The sequence below is a fragment of the Talpa occidentalis genome, unplaced genomic scaffold (genome assembly GCF_014898055.3).
Source record: "Talpa occidentalis isolate TD23 unplaced genomic scaffold, MPIMG_talOcc4v2.1 talOcc4.6, whole genome shotgun sequence".
NCBI classification, from domain to species: Eukaryota; Metazoa; Chordata; class Mammalia; order Eulipotyphla; family Talpidae; genus Talpa; species Talpa occidentalis.
In genome coordinates, this window is record NW_023604972.1 from 56,322,199 (window position 1) to 56,344,696 (window position 22,498).

The 22,498-nt window shown below is 36.4% G+C and overlaps 1 protein-coding gene and 1 pseudogene across 6 annotated transcripts in view; one reads left to right on the forward strand and one right to left on the reverse strand.

The window, feature by feature from the left end:
* SNCA (synuclein alpha) overlaps window positions 1-22,498 on the reverse strand; it is a 124,105-nt gene that overhangs the window by 20,934 nt on the left and 80,673 nt on the right. The window lies entirely within an intron of this gene.
* On the forward strand, window positions 13,142-13,317 carry LOC119230260 (U2 spliceosomal RNA; annotated as a pseudogene).

Sequence of the window (22,498 nt, forward strand, 5' to 3'; positions counted from 1 at the left end):
GTGATAGTCTAGTAATACTGGAACTTTGGAAGAGGGTAGGGGAACCATGTACCTATGTCGAGGTGTGAAGCTACATCCCACCCATAAAATATAGATTTGTTTAAAAAAAAGGGTTAGTCAACAAAATTTGATAAAAATAAAAAAAAAGAAATGGAATATAACCAAGTAAAATGTTACAAATCTGCATTTAATTATTCAGAATGAGATACTGTGTATTTTTCACCTTCATTTTATACAAATTTAAATGTGCTTACTTTCATTTTAGATTCCTCTTACTTTTGTTTGCTTTTGATATCTCTGATTAGTCTAGGGAACAGTTCAATCTTCCCTCAAACCAAATTTCCAATGTTGACATTCTTTTTTTTTTTTTTAAGATTTATTTAGTTATTTATACAAGCACTGGGTACAGTCAGAGGCGTGGGAGAGCGAGAGAATTCACCAGAGCCAGAGCAGGGAGCAGAGCAGGCAGAAGGACCGAAGTACACTGCTGAGGGGAGCAGCGGGCGGCAGGAGAGGTCTGCGCGCCATGTGGGACCCTCCTCTGGTGACCGGGGAGCAGCTGGGGATCGAACCGGCACCACGGAGGCTGTGGGCAGCTTCGCAACCCAGCACTCAACTGCTGCGCCACGGGGGAGGCCCCAATGTTGACATTCTTTTGAGCTATGGATTTCCACATACATCTCAATCCATAATCTGGTGTGGAGCACCCATGTCTACCAGCCATATGGAAAAAAGAAGCAAGCAGCCTACAAATGATTTCACTAGAAAGTCCAGTTCAGTAGAAGAGCCAGAAAACACAACTTTCTTTTCACCAGACTCTGCAAATTTAATTTGGAGAGGAGGTCTACCTCTGCTGAATTTTCCTAGGCAAATGGAGAATTTGAAAGACATTGTTGACCCCAAACAAGACAAAACTCAAGCCTATTGATAGGACTGATATATACTGGTATTCTCATGTGCTTCTATTCAGAAAATAAGCAGATTAGTGATTCCCTATGGTTAATTGTTAATACAATGCAACCATGTCTGTACATACTTGACAGCACAATCATTTTCAATCTTTGTATCATTATCATATTAACATTACCAAGTATAAAATAACTATTTCTTCTCATGAAAAAAATTAATCTCCATAAATAAGTAACAATGGTTCCTATGCATTATTATCTTTTTTTCCCTGGGACAGGGGACTTAAGCACATCAAAGGAATTCAGAGTTCCTTGAAGCAAGAAGCAAATGTGAAACCACTTTGATCAACTAAATAAATATTTCCATTAGAAGAAAGATACAAACATATTGTATGATAAGCAGAATGATACAATAGTGTCTGTCTAGTTAGGAAACCTTAGGCCACTTTCAATGTACCACTAATACATTATTATTATTATTATTTGACAGATTAACTGTCATCTACATACATGCAAAACAGAACTTTCAGAACATTTCAACACCAGTTACATACATACAGATATAGTACAAGCATTCAGTGAATGTCTAAATGTGAAAGTGTAGAACTTCAGTTTTATTTCCTCTAGTCTAGCATGGTATATATCAAGTAAGAACTTAATTGACAATATTGACATGAGTTAATTTTAACAGAATAGAAACCATTTCCATAAAATATTTAATAATGACCCTGCACATCTATTACCATGAAAGGTCCCTGTAAGTGATGTCCCAATTTCACTATTTGCTATTGAGACCAGGGTGTTATGCACTGTTCTCTTCTCTGGACCTCTCTTTAAATGTCACAGCTATTTCTGGCAGGTAAGACAACTGCCTTGGTTAGTGTGAATACACACCACCATGGGGCACAAGTCACCTGAGAGGAAAGACTGCCAAAACTGGGAAAAAGCTTGGAAAAAGAGACAAACGGTAACATCTATTCCTGTATTCAGAGTCTGTTAGTCATTTTAAAAAGGAATAAAACTTATTTAGAAAATATAGCACCACCTCAGGCTGTACTTAATGCCATGTCTACTTTATACAGAGTGGTGTTCTTGCTTGGTATCACAAAGGACAATTTAGAATTGACAATCCAATCTTGAAGGGCTTACACACTTTATTTGGAATCACACGAAGAAGACAGAGTTTATTGTTTTCAGAAAACACTGCCATTATTCAAGTCAGCAAGAGGGCTGATGGGAGATTTTTAAAAGATTTAGAAAGTTCACAGGACAAGTTGTCTTTTAATAAAAACAAAATATATTTTGTGGCTTCTGACTGACTCAATTTATAAAGTCCAGAAATTCACCAAAAGGCTTAAACCTTTTATTGAGTGCAGAGGGAGAAAACATTATTTGGACTATCACTTGTGAATTAAGAAATGGGAAGTTTTGCTAATAGGTGGTTTAAATGATCCTGATGTGATAGTTCGGTGTTTTCTTCAATGTGCCCCACATTAAGACCACTAATTAACAATCATCTTTACAAATGGAACATACTGTCTGTTATTACTATTGTATTTGACAAGAGTTAATGATTTTTCTTTTGAATAGGTTTTTTTTTATTCCATTCCACATTTCTCTATTTCTGTCCAAGCATTTCTTGATTTTCTTTTCATTAAGCAATTTTATTTTCACTCTTGCTTTAAAAAGCTTGGTTTACTACATTGAAATCTCCCAACAATTTATTCAGTAATACTTAGATTTCTAGAATCTATCTGACATAAAGATAACTTTGTAAGGCATAAATATCAACATAAAAAGATTTTAAAAATAAAATGCCTGAATCAATATAAGGTCAAATTTTGCAGGGTGTCTATGTCTTCAAAATATTCCTGCTGTAATTATCTGAAGCCCTTGGCTAGCTAATTATTAAGGGACTCTTGTAATTGTCCCCTTTCTCTACTTAGATCACCACATTAATTAAAAGAGGCACACTGGAGATAGGATGCCATTCTGCATCTTTAAATAGTTTTATTTCTTCATTTTCCAAAGTGAAAATAATGGATCATGGGTGCTATGGTGGTGGTAGAACTCCAAGTACTACACCTGAGGGGAGAAATCCAATTCTGTCTGAAAATTAACAATGATGTAAGAAGATAAATATAATTTTCTTTTAAAGAACGTGTTAAGAAAAAGGCTGCTTTTCAGTCAAATTTTCTAATGTACAGAAATCCTCATGCAGGTGTTTGGCATATAACTTAGTCTTACTTCTACATATTTTTTAAAAGGAGGTCTTATGAGTTTTGAAGATATTTTATAACCTCTAATGTAAGTGTCTGATCTGATTTTAATTGAGCTCATAAATACAAATCAGGTGCTTGCTGTAATCAAGTTATATTTATACTATATCACAACTTTTAAGGTGTCAAAGCCGAGTGAGACAAGCAAAATAATAATTGATTAGCCTGAGAGTGGTACAAATCTACCTTAAGGTACCTTGCCGGGTAACTGTCATGGGAGCAGGCAGCTCCTGGCTATAGGAATGCCAACCAAAGTCAATCAACCCTTAGATTTATCAGGGTGTCTTATGGCATTGTGTGTATTATAATAAAAATACAAATAGCAGACTGAGTGAAAAGAGTTGTTTCAGTTTCCTCACCAATTTCCTTAATTACATTTTTCAAAGGCCATCTCACATGCCCAGCAGATGAGGAGGGATCTGAGAGCAGTAAGCTAAATGCCTTCATCAGCCTTTATCATTTTCATCTATCCTTAGATCCTAGAAAGTGGCTATACCTAGTGTTTTGTAAATATGTATCAAATGACTGCTGCTCTTAAATGAATTCTTCCATAATATTTACTATCAGAGCTAATCTCCTCAACATACTGTCCTAACCACTTTCCCCCAAGGATCTAGTGTGGTATATAAACTGCTAAGATTAGGCATACAGGCAAATATATTGGCTGTGAGTTCCTAAAAGTAGGAAATATATCTTATCCTTATCTTCTGTAGGTCTTTGTCCAATGCCAAGCAAATGTAATGCCTATGAAATAATGAAAAATGAATGGTTTTGTACAAGACATAAGTAGACAAAACAGAAAATCAAGTTACTAAATAGTTTTTCAAAAGGAATTCTTCAGTAATTTATAGCAGAAATTAGGATTCAAATCCAAGTAAAAAGAGATATTATCACCCTATAAGGACAACAGTTTGCTGTATAGTAAATTAAAAAAAAATTGTTTGATATTTAATTTTTATCCTATATTTTGGATTATTTTACTGACTTTTCATGTATAGCTAGTTATAGAGCAATAATACCCACATACATGACCATCACGCACGGTACTCATTATAAATGCAGATTCCCAGACTGCATTCCTTAACTACTGAATCGAAATCTCTGGAGGTGAACTAGCAGCAATTTGAATGCTAAAGATAAGCATTTTGAAAGATTTATAGTATTGAAATAACTTTTTTATTCACTATTGCAAAATTATACATATGCATTTGTTGGTAAGTATCCTTTTTCTGAGAAATAACTTTTTCTCTGGGGAAAATAGAAAGATAATCAGCTTTCCTTAGAGCACACACTTCTAGAAAATCTCTGACCCCTATGATTTTCATCAAGGCAATAAAGGTGTCTTCCACCTCTAGTCCTTACTTGTTGCTGAAGTATTTCCCAACCCCCATCACAAGTGGCCCATTTACTATGACTGGGACTCTTACAGTAGCTGAGGAATCTGGAAAAAGAAGGAATGCAAAGAACTTAAGAGTACTTAATGGAAACAGTCCCTCTTTCAGAATTATAATAAATGAATGGGTATAAAAACCTGCCATTTGCAACAACATGAAAGGACCTAGAGGGTATCATACTTAGTGGAATGTCAGGTTAGGAAGGACAAACACCATGTGATTTCATTCATATTTGGTATATAGAAAGCCAAACAGGGCCTCCCCAGTGGCAGAGCAGGCTGAACGCCCACACTGTGAGCTGGCTACAGACTTTACAGAGCAGGTTCAATTCCCGGCCCACCAGGGAGAAACCCACATGGCGCAGCAGACCTCTCCTGTTTCACCCGCTGCTCCCCTCAGCAGTGTCTTTTGTCCATCTGCGTGTTCTGCTCCCCGCTCTGTCTGGTGAATTGTCTCACCTTCCTGTGCCTTTGATCTGTACCCCAGTTCTTGTATAAATAAATAAAATCTTGGGCCTCCCCTGGTGGCGCAGGCAGTTGAGCGCTGTGCTGTAAAGCTGTTCGCAGCCTCTGCAGCGCAGGTTTGATCCCAGCCAACCGGCGAGGGTCCCATATGGCCCGGCAGACCTTTCCTGTCGCACCCGCTGCTCCCCTCAGCAGTGTATTCCGTCAGTCTGCCTGTTCTGTTCCCTGCTCTGTGTCTCACCCTCCTGTGCATCTGGCCTGTACCCTGGTTCTTGTATAAATAAATAAATAAATCTTTATAGTAAATGAATGAATAAATAAATAAAATCTTTTAAAAAGCCAAATGAATGAACTAAATAAAACAAAATTTTACAGCGTAAGACCAATTACTATTTACCATAAGGGAAGGGTGGCTGTATAAATTGGGTAAAATAGTGTTGAATTTTTAGTGAGGAACTTAGTTTAATATAAAGAGTGTTGATGCAAATTGATGCAGATTTGAAACTTACATGTTATAAAACAATGTTACCTCAATACAAAAGTAAAAAAAAATGACTGAGTATAAACAATGTTAAAATTAAAAGCATCTTTACTCCATGATGAAACTGTAGACTAAATGATAACTGTAGTTACTATTTTTTGAAGATTCCCTACCTATAAGTTACTCACTAGAAGTAGTCACTAGGATGAAGCCCATTCTACAGACATCACAAATTTATCCTAATACTCTACTTGTAGGGAATGGAACTACGAAGCTTGATTCAAAAAGTACATCCTGAGCCAGCAGACCAGAACATGCCTGGGTGTGCACAGAGTGTGTTAGACATATACACACACCAGTGTGTTGTTTATGTTGAAACTGCCTACCAAGGTTTACTTAATGACTAGAATTCCAGGCCAATGAGGAAATATTTGTCCCTTCCAAACTCATAAAATTTTAATGGTATTCATCAACAGTCTGTATCCCAGTTTATTTTAGCAGTGTAGGTAAACAGTTAAGGAGGAACTTTTATAATTGTATGATTTAAACACAGGCATAAGAAATATTGAAGAAAAAATTTTCTCACATTCAAATCTGCTTATAAATCTCCGAGTCCTTCTGGATTTGATGTTAATTTTGCCACATTTCCCAGAAACTATGGTCTCATAGTTGACTTATACTTAAGGGTCCAGAAAGAAAAAAATATTGAATACAATTCTAGTGTTTTTACAATACCATTTCATTCTCCCATTCTATATCTAGAACATGCCACCTACTCTGAAACCAGTAACAGTCACTCAGTATGTTTTGTTTAGTTAAAATAAGCCCATATTATAATACAACCATTCCAAACCAGGTTGGTTCATTACTGGTTCAAGCAGCCTCTTTGGTGTTTGAGCTGTTTTCATGTTCTTTGCTGTAGGGTAATTAAAGTATTAGGCTTTTCTGCCCTCCCGCCATTAGGATTGATGATGGATCCTTGCGGTCCTGAATGCATGCCTGATGGCGGGCACCTGGAATACAGTGTCGGCATGCATAGATGGGATTCAGCTGGGCTGAGACTGGGATTATAATGGGGGCATCATGGGGACGCCAGCAGAATCATGAGAGAAGCCAAGAAAAAAAATGAACGGAAGAGCTGAGACCACCAGAGAATGCCGGAGAGCCCAGATAGAGTGAAGGCTTGCTGGGAGCTGGGAGGCCTGCCAGCCTGCCAGCCCCCCAGCATCCCTGCCTGCGGCGTACCCAGTAAATCCCAATAAAAGCCCGATAAGCTACTGAGGGCTCCAGGACTCCTCCTTCACCTGTCTGCTGGATCAGACAACCTGCCCTGTGTATTCCTGCCACAATATCCACTGTACTCTGCCGTACTCCACCACCACACCATGCCACGCTGTCCTCTGCTGCCCTGGCCTTGTATGCCCAGTCTCTTGGCTCAAGTGCATCCACCTATTCATTCCGACACCCTACTCCAGGTGTCCGCCATCAGGAATGCATCTAGGATCCCAGGGATCCATCATTAATGCTAATAGTGGGAGGACAGAAAAGTCTGATAATCACTTAACCTACACATATTTACAAATGCCTGTGCAAATATATGACATATGTAGCTACAGGAAGGGCACAGGGCAGGATCTCTATTATCCTCTGCAGATGGGGTAAAGGAGAGTTATGGAGCCCTCGGTGGCTTTGCAAGGCTTTTATTGGGATTTTACCAGCTACACAGCAGGTAGGTGTGCCTGGGGGCCGGGAGGCTGGCAGGCCTCCTAGCCGCCAGCGAATCTTCACTCTTTCTGGGCTCTCCAGCATTCTCTCGTGGTCTCTGTTTCTCTCTTCTGCTTCTCCTCTGGTCTCTCTTTTATTCTCTTGGCATCCCTGTGATGCCACCCTTAAAAGCCAAGTCTCAGCCCAGGTGTACCCAACCACACATGCCCACACCCTACTCCAGGTGCCAGCCATCAGGCATGCATTCAGGACCACAGGGTCCCATCATCAATTCTAATGGTGGGCAGGCAGAAAAGCCTGACACTTATTTACCCTACAACATGCTTTTTTTGGAGGTAGTTTCTAGGGCCTATGGGATATTTCTACTGTTATTTCAAAATTTCATAGCAATCATGAAAAAAAAATATTTAAATGTTGGGAATATAAAAAAGGATTACATTTTTAATTTTTGGTTTATTCTTTGAGGTAACATTGGTTACCTGCACCATATACGATTTAGAGGTACAGAATTATACCCTTCAGGTATATGCTATCACACTACACCAACAACTAGGTAGCCATACTTTCCTACCATAGTCCATAGTTGTTTTTAATCAGATGTAAATACTCATCTAATATATATATCATTGGCTTTACAATATTAAACTTATTGAGCATCAACACTAACATAAAATAAATCCTCAAGAAAATGGACTTGTTGTGAAAAGATAAGAATTAACCATGAGAATTTAATTACCGCCCTTTAAAGAATTACTACAGAAAAGCCATTACTAGTCAGTGGTCCAGCTGTAATTACATATCCCTTCTTTTGGCCTTGCTAACCTCTTTTATTTTGATTTTGTTTTTTAATTGCGGTAACACTAGTTTATATTGTTGTTGGCATTTTGGAAGTACAGGATTTCCCCCCTCAGATGTACTCACTGTAGCATTCGCAGCATCAAAGAACCCATAGTCCACCACCAAAGTGTAGCTTTCAACGGGTTCATCAATGACTATGAAATTAACCGAGAGAACACATCTCAGTTGGACTTTGCTATTTGATATGAGCACCAACAACTTGAAGTTGCAGGTTAAATTGTAGACTTAGGTTATAGTTCTTTAGCTACTAAAGTGTTAACCAAGTTTGTATCCTATAGCTGATGCAATTTAGAATTCCTTTGATCCACTGTTTCTGTAAATCTTTATTCCTCCTCTGATTATCCTTTGTACTAATCTTATAGGCTGACTAGTTTCCATACAATTGAACCCAACAATTGAACCCATAATTTTTTTTATTAAGCATTTTTTTTTTATTTTATTTATACAAGCACTGGGTACAGTCAGAAGCACAGGAGGGTGAGAGAATTCACCAGAGCCAGAGCGGGGAGCAGAACAGGCAGACTGATGAAATACACTGCTGAGGGGAGCAGCGGGCGGCAGGAGAGGTCTGCGCACCATGTGGGACCCTCGCTAGTGGCCAGGAATTGAACCTGTGCTGCAGAGGCTGCGGGCAGCTTTGCAGCCCAGCGCTCAACTGCTGTGTCACCAGGGGAGGCCCTGAACCCGTAATTAAATGAATATAATCTTTGACCTGAAATCATCTTATTTTTGTACGAAAGCCATATATTTTTTTAACTTGTTGAAAACTATAACACACTACAGAAAGATGCATTGCTAGGTTCAACTGAAACATTCTTGAATCATCTTACCTTTTTTTTTTTTTTTGATTTAGTATACTAGAGAATTTTAATTTTTGAAAACTCAAAAATTTTAGGTTCCTATTTATAGTCTTCCTAAATAGTATGCTCTGTTACCTAATTATGTATGTAAACTTCCTTGAAATTTGTCATACTTACAGGTAATTAAATAAGAAAAATAAGAACTACGCTCCAGATCTCTAAACCATATTCAATATATTGACTCCTAAACAGGAATTCAACAAGAAAATTAGGTGGATTGTTGTAAATACACATATCCCATGGGATGTGGCTGTGAATTATTTTTATATGTTGTCTCTTTCATTTCCCTTTGTATTTGGAACAAACTGCATAATTTAGTGATTTCAGAGAAAACATGTATCTTATTCTAGCATCCTTTCTAAAGAGTACACACAATTACGTCAAAAAATATGAACAAGAACACTGTTTACCCATCCAATCAAGTGACCTTGGAAAGACAAGTCAAAGGATCTAAAGCAATGAGAGATTCTAATCACTGAGGAGGCCCTGGGGTAAGTGCCTGTTCCATTTTCTTTTTCAAAAGCTTTTCATATAAAGCATTTGTCTGTTCTCTTATAGAGATGAGGTTAACTCCCTGGACAGGACTCATCTTCCCTCTCTCCCCTCCCTTCTATTCTACATATAAACCCAAAGAGATTAATTAACACTTGTTCCAGGAAGAAACACAGACAATAGCATCCGATATCGGAATAGCCTTTGTGAATAAGCATAAAACTTAGGGAGGAGGGAGATATTTTGAGAAAGGAAAAAAGCATTGGACTTTATTGCCTCAAGTCAAAATAAGAACAAAACATACTTAAAAACACAAGAAATATGAAGAAAATAACATAAAATTTCTATTATGCCGTACTGTATTGTGGCTATGGTTCATTATCTGATGAGTCTTATACATAAAATGGATGATTATCTACTGATAATCTGAGGAGGAATCATAAATTGTCTACTATTACAGCATGCTCTGAGGATCCCAGGGCCTTCACGAATACATGGTGGTGATGCCACAGAGACACACTTTTAAAACCACAAATGAAATGGGATCTCTTTTAAGTACAATGCATATCATTTTATATAAAATAGTTATAAATAGTTCCTCTTTTCAAAACAAAATACAGTCAGATTTAAACTATATCTACTCTGAGATAGACACTGATAAATTCAAGAATTCTTGCTTTTTTGAAGAAATCGGTGAAAGCAAATGCTTTTGAAAACTTGGCTGAACCAAAGCCCACTGCAGTAGAAAAATCCACATTCATTTTTAATGGTGACTGGGAAACTGTCAGGACCTATTAGTTACAATTTATCTATTTATGGATTTATTTTCTTCAAAATAAATGAAAGTATTTCATGGGTGTTACAAACTTCTTCTCACAGCACTCAAGGAAGATAAAAATGTGCATGCTCTAACTCAATAGTTATTGAGAAGTTTCTCATTAGTAAACTGTAACCATGCAATAAATCCCATGTTTAGCAATGTCCATTAATACAACCTCATATTCATAAACTGTATGTCCAACTTTAGATTAACAATAAAATATTTTTACACTATGATAATGGAAATATATATACATTTTGTCACCAAAATCACCACCACAATTCCATTGTTATTTTTTCTTTGCTTTTTTTTTTTTTGCACATTTTTGGTTAAAGAGCATAAATAACAAAAATGGACAAAGTTAATTTACTTCATATAAAGCTTTAATGCCTTCTCACAAGTCTGTAAAGCCCAAACTTCTTTAACTTATAAGAAACTCAAAAGATGTGCAAGTTTGTATCTGCAGTCTTTGCTTCCTTTCTCACATGTACACCCTGTATTTAAACTACTCTCACCTCTTTCATACCATTAAAAACACCAATTCTCCCACCCCCAGGTGTTTCATCCATGAGCTGATTCTGTCTTAGATAATTTCATTCCATGTTTTAATCACCCACCCCTAACTCCCTCTCATCACATGGTGGGCCCAGCTCACTCTCTGACCTCAATGCAAAGTGACTTTCCTGTATAAACGTTCCATAATCTGGGTTGTCTAAATTCACATGGTCAATGAATTTTCATTCACATTATGTGCTCTCTCTGCATCTATTTGATGATGATTTGCTTGGAAAAATGTGTGAGGGAGATAGTCTAAGGAGAATGGAAATACTGGTATTGAGGAATAAGAGGGGAAATGGTGTCTGTTCCTCAGTCTGACTCTGGGGATCTGATGGAAAAGAGGGCTAGAGGAAGGGGAGGAGAAGACAGCATCAGATGATGACAGCATTGTTTTGACTGTGGTAATTGGAGTACTCAAGGCATAGGAAGCAAGGTCATTTGCAAATGTGGCAGTGGCACAATTCTCTTAGTAACTTGAGAGCCACATATTTCAAAAAAGAAAGTAAAAGCATATGCAAATGAGCTGACTTGTTGACCTATCCATTGGTGAGAATAGGATGCTGACGTATGTATTTTCTCCAATGTCTGTTTTCAGATTTGATAATGATTGTCTAATGTGTTTTGGTGCTTTGAATTGTTCTTGATCACATGTGAGATACCCTTCGAGATTTCAATAAATCACTGGGGAGATTTCAATAAATCACAAGGTGATTTGTAGGAAGACTTAGGAGATGGAGTTCTACAATGGATGGGAATTACATTTATCCTTAGGCTGTCAAAGTCTGCCGGAGATACTTTGGTTAAGTGAAAGAACCCCCGGGATGGTAACAGTCAGCAAGTATCAGCATTGTCAAATCTGTCTCTATACCTAACTAGGCAAGAACATCCAGGAATTATCTAAAGCCACAAATCAATCCCAGTATCTTGCTAAGTACTCACATAGTGCTGTTTCCATTTTTCACAGCTACTTAATGGACACTGATATGCTGTCAAATAGACAAAGAAGTGGGGATAAATGTTGCTTCCCAATTTTAGGTGAGTCATCAGTCAGACCTGATATTGTCAGGGAATTTAGTCTGCTTTCTAACTAGCTTTATTTCTGCACAGTCATAAATCTAGCTGTAATTAGTCTTTAACTCCAATAATGCAAAATATTTAAGCATTTTATTTGATCTCAACCATGAAAAATTGCACCTGATTTGACAATGTGAATATATTGCACCTGATTTGACAATGTGAACATGGTCTTCCTCCCAGTGCATAGGATGACAGTACAGCATGTGCTTTCAAGATCTGTTTTATTTCATGTGAAATTGAAGGACTATCATGAGCCAATTTTTATCCTCCTAGACTCCTGCAGATCTAGTGTATTAGAGTGGCAAGTGAATATGTTTAATTATAAAATGATTCTTATTTTACCAAAAGATTGAAATCTTAAATACATGAATGGCCCCAAACATACAATGTTAATTGTATATTTTAAGTATAACAGTCTTAAATGAATTTAAGGTTACATATTCTCTTAAGTGCTATGTGAAATTTAAGATTATAAAGAATATTCCTTCAGATGTCCTGGTAAAAGGGAAATAGGAAAAGAGTAAAGATGTCTACAGAGCTTAGGGAAAGTTGAAAAAATGAACTTTGATATATATTCCCTATATTTTTGAAGAGTTAGAGAACCTGCAAAATTGCTGAAAGTTAATGTTTAGACATAAATGTGGAATGCAGAGTTAAGTGCCCTACTTTTTAATTTTAATATTTCAACGGCAAAGCTAATTTTTTAAAAGTATTCAACTCTAAAGTCTAGGAAATCTAGACTTAAAAAAATTACATTTTAAAATTCCTAAATGTCATACAATATAAAAATAAGAATATTTACAAATAATGCATTTGTTTTTATTCTATGTCTGGTTGTCTAGAATTAATACCTTCTCCCCTTTTGTCCTGTTTTATCTTAATGTGTGGTAAATGCGTAAGCCAAAAAATAAGTGAGCTAATTTGAAAGAATCAAATTAATAGTTATGCTAACCTATACAATAGTAATGTGAGATAGGGATTTTATGCATTATTTGGACATAAACTGTCCGATGTTCTGGTAATAAACATAATACTTTATTCAACTAATTGAGGCCACCATCCTTAGTAACTCAAAATAGTGGATTTTGTATAGATATTTGTTCTCATTGCTAGTCCATTTATTCTCCAAATATCTTTTTATTCACTAGTTATAAATGACCTATAATATAAATTCTACATACATAATAAAGAGAGCCAGCTACTCATTCATTAAAATCTGTTATGTATCGCTTCTCGGCCTTTTGGCTAAGATCAAGTGTAAAATCTGTTATGTAATATGAGGAAAATACTTTTATCGAGGCAAGGCAATCTGAACTTAACAAATAGGGATTTTTGTTGGAATTATTTCAGTTGCACGTTTTACACACCTTTACCCTGTGGGTTTGATTTATTACTTCTTTCACCCCTAGTGTTATGCAACCATCCCAGGCAGGGTGGGTTCATTGTCAGTTCTCAGACAGGAAGAGGGGCCTTTCATTGATTTTGCAGTCCTTTCACACTGAGACAGGGGACCATATACAGGCAAGCAGAGCAAGAAAGACTCCAATACTGAGAGAGGCAGAAGAGCAAGGGCCCTGCCCAGCCCCCTCTGCTCTATTAAATGCTCTTGGCCACACAACCTGTACATGGCTGCAAATGTAAGCCCCATCTGTTTTTTTTTTTTTTTGAGTTTTCATTGTGTTGTATTTTTTTAATTTTTTGTTTTATATATATTTTTACATCATTTTTCATTTTTGCACAATATATGCATTTTAATCTTGGTTATAGTCCCCATAAAATTTCCACCACCCTTGTTTTGATTCTACTCCCTTCTCCCCCCACTGTAGTGTGTCTCTGGTTTAGAGTAGCCTGTTGATTTTGATTTTTACTTTCTTAGTCTTTTTCCTGATTCCTTATTTAGATTTTCTAAATTCCTGCTATGAGTGAGACCATCTGGTATTTTTCTTTTTCTTTCTGGCTTATTTCGCTGAGCATGATCCCTTCCAGCTCCACCCATGTTGCTGCAAATGGCATGTGCTTATCTTTTTTAATTGCTGAGTAATATTCCATTGTGTATATGTACCTGGATCAAGAGGATGTGGGACAGATACCCATCTGTTTTTTGCTAAATGTCTGAAATAGTGGAAAACATAGCATTTCAAGGTCTGGGCGCTCTGTTGTGTGGAAGACAAAAAATAGCCTGATTAACTCATTTTCCTTACTCCTAGTTTCTTAAACACACATAGACATAGCAATATCTCTACATAAGGCATTTTGATAGAATGAGAAAGATTAAAACATAGATGTTTATTTCAGAGATGCTGAAATGGTTTATGAAATATTTGACAATAAAATTATAAAATTTTTGCATTTTGAGAGATTAGATTTCACTGTTTCATGTTACTTTTTAAGTTGTACTTGACTCAACTGACAGCTTGGGCTTGAAATTTAAAACAATGTCTGACTGCAATGAATTCTGGCGTAGAATTTGATGGGACTGACCATGTTATCCATTGTAGTCAAAATGTTTATGGAAGGGAAGAAAGATTTGAAGTTTAGGCATTAGTGATTTGCTGTGATGGTCATTCTAAACATTTGAATTCAAAAATGGAATTTGTCAAGTCCATTATTGAATATTATAACTCATACATAAAAGTAGATGTTTGGTAATTTAAAAACCTCAATGAAACTTATTTCACAGAATTGCTACTTTCCTAATATATCCACTGTTCTCAGTGTCTTTGAAACTGTAAACTGGCAGTATGACTAGCAGATTATAAGCAGGTGGCCTGTGTGATATTAAATTACACAATCAGAAATCAAAGTCTTTCTTTTTACTTATACCTATTTGAGTAGAAGGTGCATGTGTGCATGGTTATATATGAGGAGCAAAAGATTAACTTGAAGGTTATTATCTGATTCAGAACAGATACTAAGTCATCTATGAGGAGATGATTTGCTAACAGCTAGTCATTTGTACAAATTTTCAGGAACCCAATTTCTACAAGTGTGACAGATCACTCACCTTAAATTGCCAGCACTCCTATTTAAAAAGATTGCATTTGGCAAATGGCTGTGGTGTTTTGAGTTCTGCCAGTGATAGGCTTGTTTTTGATTTGATTAACATTATCTAGGATTATAAAATGGCTTTCAGTTTGAACCCCTTTCAAATTTTATCTCTGTGAGCCCTACAATGGAAGGTCTTTATCTATATTGTAAGAATGTTCTTTACAATACCCAAAAGAGATTTCTGGAAAGTTTAAGAAAATAACCATGGTCCAAATGCTGTAACACTATATTAGAGGACTAAAATATTCCATAAAAAGGATTCAGCATAAATGAGCAGTGTATGAAACAGATTTCTGATAAAAAAAATGATGCTTAATTGCAATCTAAGATTCTCACTCAGTTCTTTTCCCTCACATAATTGTACTTGACATCTAATCTATTTATAATACAGCATGAGAAAGAAATCATCTTTACAGATTTTTTTAAGGTCTTTTTTTCTTTTTTATTTGTATCTTTTACATCATCATGTAGTCCCCATAAAATTCCTACCACAAGTTTACCCGTAAACCTTCACTATAGTCCCTTGTGTTCTTCTCTCCCCTGTTTTGATCCCTCTACCTCCCCCTCCCTTGCAGAATGTCTCTTATTTATGGTTACAGAATTTTTAGACATACATTGTACAGTTCTCTAATTGTGCTTGTGTAATCAAACCAACTTCACTGGGTGATATCAGCATTTCCCTACGTGTCCAAAATTTTGTGAATTTTGGAGCGATTTATATTAAGGATGGTTCTCCCATTTAGGTGCCTGGAAATAGTTAATGTTGAATTAACTGGAACTTTATATATTCTCACAGAGTAAGAAAATCTAATCAGTAATTTTTTTAAGGACTCCATTTAGAAGTGATTATAGAAAAACATATTTACTTATGCATTATGTTTATAAGTAGAAGATAAATGTCATATCCACATAAAGAGAACAATTTATGGGGCCTCCATGGTGGCCTAGGGTTAAGTCTCAGCACTATCACCACTATGGCCTGAGGAGTTCCAACCCTGACCCCCAGCTAGGGAGATAACCCACATGGCACAGCAGACCTCTCCTCTCTAGCCTGTTGCCCCCCTCAACAGTAGATCAGCCTGTTTCTGCTCCGCCCTGTCTCTAGTGATTCCTCTCATCTCCACATCTCTGGTCTACACCCCAGTTTTTCTATGTATAAATAAATAAATCTTTGAAAAAAAGAGAGAATGATCTATGTTACAAACACATTTATGCACACATTTTGAGACCTGAAACTGAACTAATTCTCTCAGAAATTTCTTTCATATATAATACAGCCCTCTCTCTTCTGTAACTGTATGCTTTTATACATATATATATCATCACTTTCATTGTTATAGGTGTATACATCCCCTATTTAGTTTATCCTTTTAATCCTATTTTATTTGCCAAGCTACTGGTTTAATTATAATTATTGTCATTAATAAAAGATATAAATACAATCTACCAGCACTGGACAGGAAATATTAAATATGAGTTGTGGGTTTTTTGTTTTGTTTTGTTTTGGTAAAGAAAGAGAGTGGTTTGGCAAGAATCAGAAGATTTTAAACTTTGATCTGTACTGACTTCAAGAGAGGGCTCTGGAGAGATCCAGTAAAGGGGTGTTTGAAGTAAAGAGAGGGCAACTGAATGAGTCAGTTGTCTGATGGGTTATTCTTTTTCATGGCATTTGACCTAGAATTTTTGCATTTCTACATAAAGCCATCATAATAGACAAGTACCATGAACCTGAGTAGGGAGAGCCAGTCACTAATCTAAGGTCCATTTTGGTATGAATTATGTGAGTTGAGGACCAGAAGTGTTATCTGAACAGTATGCTCACAGCAGGAATGAGAGTGGGAAGTAGGCTAGATGTGTGTCTAGATATGGTTTCAAGCAAAAGGACAATAATAGCGGTACTCCTAAAATTATGTCTGCTATTGAGGAACTAGGTCAAGAAAGCCTATAATTACATTATCTAATCCATTTACATTGCATTCACTTCCCTCAAAGCTCTTCTAAGAAAAGAGATGACACTGTATAAAAAATTAATTCTATTTCTTTCTCAACCCCAAAGTATATAAAACTTAGCATGGCTTCTTCCAGCTAAAAGAGCAGTGTGTGTGTGTGTGTGTGTGTGTATTTTTTTTCCTAGATTCGGTTTTAACATCTCGATATTCATTTTCTATGACAATAAAGTGACAAAACCACAGACATTTCATGCACATATTACATATTATCCTTTGTTTTTCATTTGGATAAGTAGGTCTTTATACCCTAAATCCTATAGGAAATCCCAAGGCTCAGAAAAATCACTAATGAGAATGAAAGGAATTAACCATTACAACAGCAGAGGCACTAACTGCTATAAAACATCTTTTTTTTTTAGGTGGAAATATTGCAGAACAAACTGTTTTATTGCTCTTTGGACCTCCTACCTTTGCAGAGGCTCAAGGTTAGCTTGGGATGAGAGTTTAGGGCTTCCTGAGATTTCACTGGGGTAGGAAGCCTGCAGAGTTGAGGGCATAGGAACAGCCCTGCACACACACATGTATTCATAAATTCTGAAACTATGTTAGAGCTTTTCAAAGACTGTGGACATCCCATTCCCCAAGTCTCCTATTTATGGTTTTTGGTCAGTCTCTTGCTAGCACCAATTGGTAACACTGAGTAAGTCACCAACCATATTAAACAACTGCTATTAATTTCTCTTGGCAAATATTCCACAGATATTTGCACAGGGAGCTATGAGGTCAAATAGAGACAGACCATGAAAATGGAGTCACTCATTGAGCTGACAACCAGGTCGAAGCATAAATATCCTCCGGGAAGAGTCTATGGAGAGTTCCAGAGAATTCTTCTCCTTCTCCTGCTACATAGCATTGTTCAGAGTTCATATAACCGTGTCATCAGTGTAGCAGGTTTTGAGTTAGATTTGGTGGAAAGTGAGCCTCACATCCTAAATCTAAAATATCTATTTTTAGCAAAGGCAATAACTCTGTTTTGCAATAAAAAAAAGACCTCAAATGTCATTTTTAAAAAAATGAACTGATGTTCTGTCTTTTCTCAAGACTTTTCTTTCTCTTCTGAGTACCTTTAATAATCTATCAAGGGGAACCCTACATAACAGTGTAAACTCTATGTTAAGTGCAATGCCTTAACTATTGTAGGCACTCAACTGATAAATAATAAATAAGCGGATTAGAATGGTGAATTATATCACTGAATTTAAAGTGGGTTTAGAGTTCACCTCTAAATTAGCTAAATTATGAAGTTAGCAAACTGATATATTTTCATTAATAGGTTTCCTGTTTCATTAAGGGAAGGTATTAGAAAATGGTATAGTTGACAGATGAATTTTTTTAAAGATTTATTCATTCATGCACACAAGAACAGGGGTACAGGCCAGAGATGTGGGGGGGAGAGGATTCATCAGAGACAGAGTGGGGAACAAAACAAGCAGATTGACAAAAATACACTGCTGAGGGAAGCAGCAGGCGAGTCAGGAGAGGTCTGCTGCACCATGTGGGTAGCTCCCTGGCCGGGGATTGAACTCATGCTGCAGAGGCTGTGGACAGCTTCATAGACTGCATCTTAACCCCTTGTGCCACCAGGGAGGCCCAGACAGATGAATTTTTTATAGCCTCTTTTAAATTGTATTTTTTATTGAGGTAATATTTAAAACACATATAGGTAGACACCTCTTCAGGTATATATCACCACATCACACCCTCCACCAAGGCATGCTAGTTCCCCACCATAGGCATTTTTTGGTCCCCACCCTCACAATCACCCTGTGGTAACCTCAACTGTACAGTCAGCTATACCCGGAGAGGATGAGATTTCCTGACATGTTAACGTTTAAAATACATAGTCTACAAAATTTAAACCTGGAACATTTTTTACTACTTTTAAAGGGACTTGAGATCAATAATTCACTTTCTATTAGGACAAGCCTATTAATATGCATAGCATAACAAAATTTAGTACAACATAAATCAAATGGACTGCTGTTGCAAGAAATCTATAAGAGTGGAATTATGATTATAAAACTGAGCAGACCCAAACAAATGAATATAAAACTTATTAAGTATCAAACATATTCAACTTTAAATATACCATGTGTAAAATCAAATGGAAAATTCCAAAAGGACTCATGATTAGTAATATAATTTCTGCCTAAAAATAAAATAGATATCTAAACTCTTTTGCTCTACCATTTCAGCAGAAAAGTTCACTGGAAATGTTTCTTTCTTAGATTTACTTTTGAAATGTTATGACAAGCTCTACTCCACACAGATTAACCAGGTTAAGAGGCTCTGGGGTGATAAAAGTTAATGCTCAACTAGGTTAAGACAACATTAAAGGATCAGGTTGCCCCCTGAACTAAGTCAGGGGCAACACAATAGTTAGTAGAAGAAAACAAATACAAAAAGGTACATGAGTATATGTGTCTCTGTATTCACACAGAAAATTTTTCTGGAAAGCCACACTAAATACGTAGTTTGGCATGGAAATATAGTTTATTAAAAAAAATATCTTGGGTGGGCCTCCCAGTGGCACAAGGGGTTGAGTCTCAGCACTATGAAGCTATCTCCAGCCACTGCAGCACGAGTTCCATCCCTGGCCAGGGAGCTACCCACATGGCACAGCAGACCTCTTCTGTCTCGCCCACTGCTCCCACAGCAGTGTATTTCGGTTGATATGTCCGTTGTTTCCCACTCTGTCTCTGGTGAATCCTCTCATCCCTTGTACCTCTGGCCTGTACCCAGTTCTTGTATGCATAAATAAATAAATCTTAAAAAAACTATCTTGAGTGAGGAGGACAACAAGATTTTCTCTCTCTCTTTTTTTTTTCCCTCATGTGTTTATAGTGTGGGAAGTAAGGAAAGCAAAATGATAAAAATATAAGAAAAGGCAGATCAAGTCAGGCACTAGATCAGGGACTGGCACAGAGTAGCTGCTTTGTTAATAGCTGTAGATGATGAATTAAAGTCAGGGTAGCAGAAATGAGAGCTTCTATGCCAGTGAAACACAAATTGTCTTGGTAATGTGCTACAGCTATGTAGTGGCCTTGACTGGCTCCTGATATTAAATATATTATTTCCATGATGTGCAGGCCAAAAATAAAAATCCACCACACACAGAATCACTAAGTTTAAAAATATCTCTATATGAATTTAAACTGCTTAGAAATGACAATTATTTCACTTAGATAAGCACCTCAGCTGGTTCAGGCACTAGGGTTAGGGGTAGAGTGAGTCAGCCTCCTTCAGGAAACTTCTTGCAGTCAAATGAGTCTACCTGTTCTCTATCAATGCTTCTTTATTTCAAGACTAATGGGGGAAGCCTGCCACCCAGATATGCTTTCTGATTTGAAGCCTGCATTGTGTTATCCTGCCCTAAAAATATATGTCAATACTCCAGTTAAGGCTGTTAATTTTCCCATCTCTGTCACGTATAAGAAGGATGTTAGAGATATTACTCTGGGAATTTCACTCTGCATTGCCCAAGAGAGAATAAAACCCAGTACTCCTTGAGTATGTGCTGGACAGTTTCCCAAACAATGTATAGTTGTTTGTTTTGAGTATTCCTATTTTCCTCCATGCGGGAGAATTGAGGGAAAGAAAAATGACTAGATTTAGATGGAAAAGTAGACAAATGCAAAAACAGAACTGAAACTAGAGCAGATCTGTAACATCAGCAATCCAACTCTGAGATTATTATTTTAATATATTTATAATTTGTCACCTAAGAAAATCAGAGCAAGTTAAATATATGCCATCTCCTATTACTTTGCAACATACAGAAGGAATCTTAAGGAAAAAAAAATCAAGTATTTGAAAGGAACATTATTCTAAGTAGCCATAGAACATAGTTCATTAAACAAAGTGGTATTTTATGAGCTTTGAATGAGAAATGTTAACCATGTTTTGGTTGCTGTTTTCCTGAGTCTGTGACTGAATGGCCTTTGTTCACTGGCATACTTCACATGCTTTCTCCCTCTGTTGTAGATGCGTTTATTTCTATTTAGACTCCACCCACGTATGAGTATCTGCAATTTGTTTTATTTTGTATGTTTCACCACTGTAAGGCAGCACAAGAAGAAGATGCAACTGTAATAATGCCTTTGCATATCTTACATAAATTCTTCTTCCTTTGATTTAATGAATAAGAATTTTCTGTATTTTTCTGTTTCTAATATTAAGACTTTTTTTTTATTTAGTGCACATACCATTCTCTCTGCCTGTCTCCCCAATTTCTTCCAAACTTATCAAACATAATGTCTTATTAGGTAGCTGTATGAAAATAGTACTACACCGCATGTTTAGTCCAATGGTGGAAATCTAAGGGCAATCAACCAAGACATAAGGATATATGGTCACTCTAGAGCCTTCCAAAGCTGCTACTTTCTATCTTGTTCCAACTCCCCCATCAATACTGTCCCTGAGGATACTCTTATTCAACTCTTCAACAAGCTTCTGTCTTACAGCCAGCACAGTGGTAGGTGCTGAAAATTCCAGGAAGAGTAAGGTGTTACCACTGACCTAGAGGACTGTGAAGCCTGGAATAAATAAAGTCATTCTTATAGTCCTATGTCTATAGTAACCGATGAGGATATAAGAAATGACAATAATATAGAGGGAAGGATTTGTTTGATAAATTCTCCTTATATCTTTGAGTGTATTTGAAGTGCCTAACCACTGGCAGGTGACAAATTTCTAATTTTGCAAATTGTGTCATCACCTTGCTCTTAAAGATATTGAGGGTTTTTGTCACTGAAATATGATGACATTATTAATTCTTTATATGAAAGAGGAACTACTAATCACAAATTCTTTCCATGTTAGAATCTCCATGAGTCAAGATGAATATATGGGAAGGAGTGGCCCAGTGTCAGAGAAGCAGATACCAAGAAGTGGTTGTACTCAGGAACAGTGTTACCCCTGTGCTGGCAGGCACAGGGCCCAGGGGAAACAATCTATACATAAAATTTTCTTTAACTTAAGGGTAAGAATCTTAATATTTTGAAGTGTTCATTAAGCTACATTTTTGGATTTTCCTCTAACAAAAAAAAAAAAATCTAAGGAAAAAAAAATGAGTACAAACCTGTTCTTGAAAAGTGATGAGAACTTATAATAATTCATTTAGTTATTTGTAGATATTTCCTTTCTGATTGTCAGTGCTTTTGTATTAGTTTAGCATTTTTATTATATTCTAACTTATTGCAATTGAAAAAGCAAGAAAAGATTTGAAAATATAGAACAAAAGGAGTTATTTTCAGTCTAGAAATAGGTTCTCTATGAACTGACATTTTGTTCCTATTTTACCTTAGTCAGAAATGCACATTCTTGTCAATCTCAGTATTTCCAAAGGATAAAATTGAATTTTAATCTTTGCTGAATGATTTAAACAAAAATATTGGGTAGTAAGTTTTAGAAATAAAGTAAACAAATGACTAGCTACAAAAGTGAACTTATAAAGTCATTCAGTATATTGAAAATATACTTGATATCCATATGGATAAGAATTCTTTTATGAAGTTATTTATCTA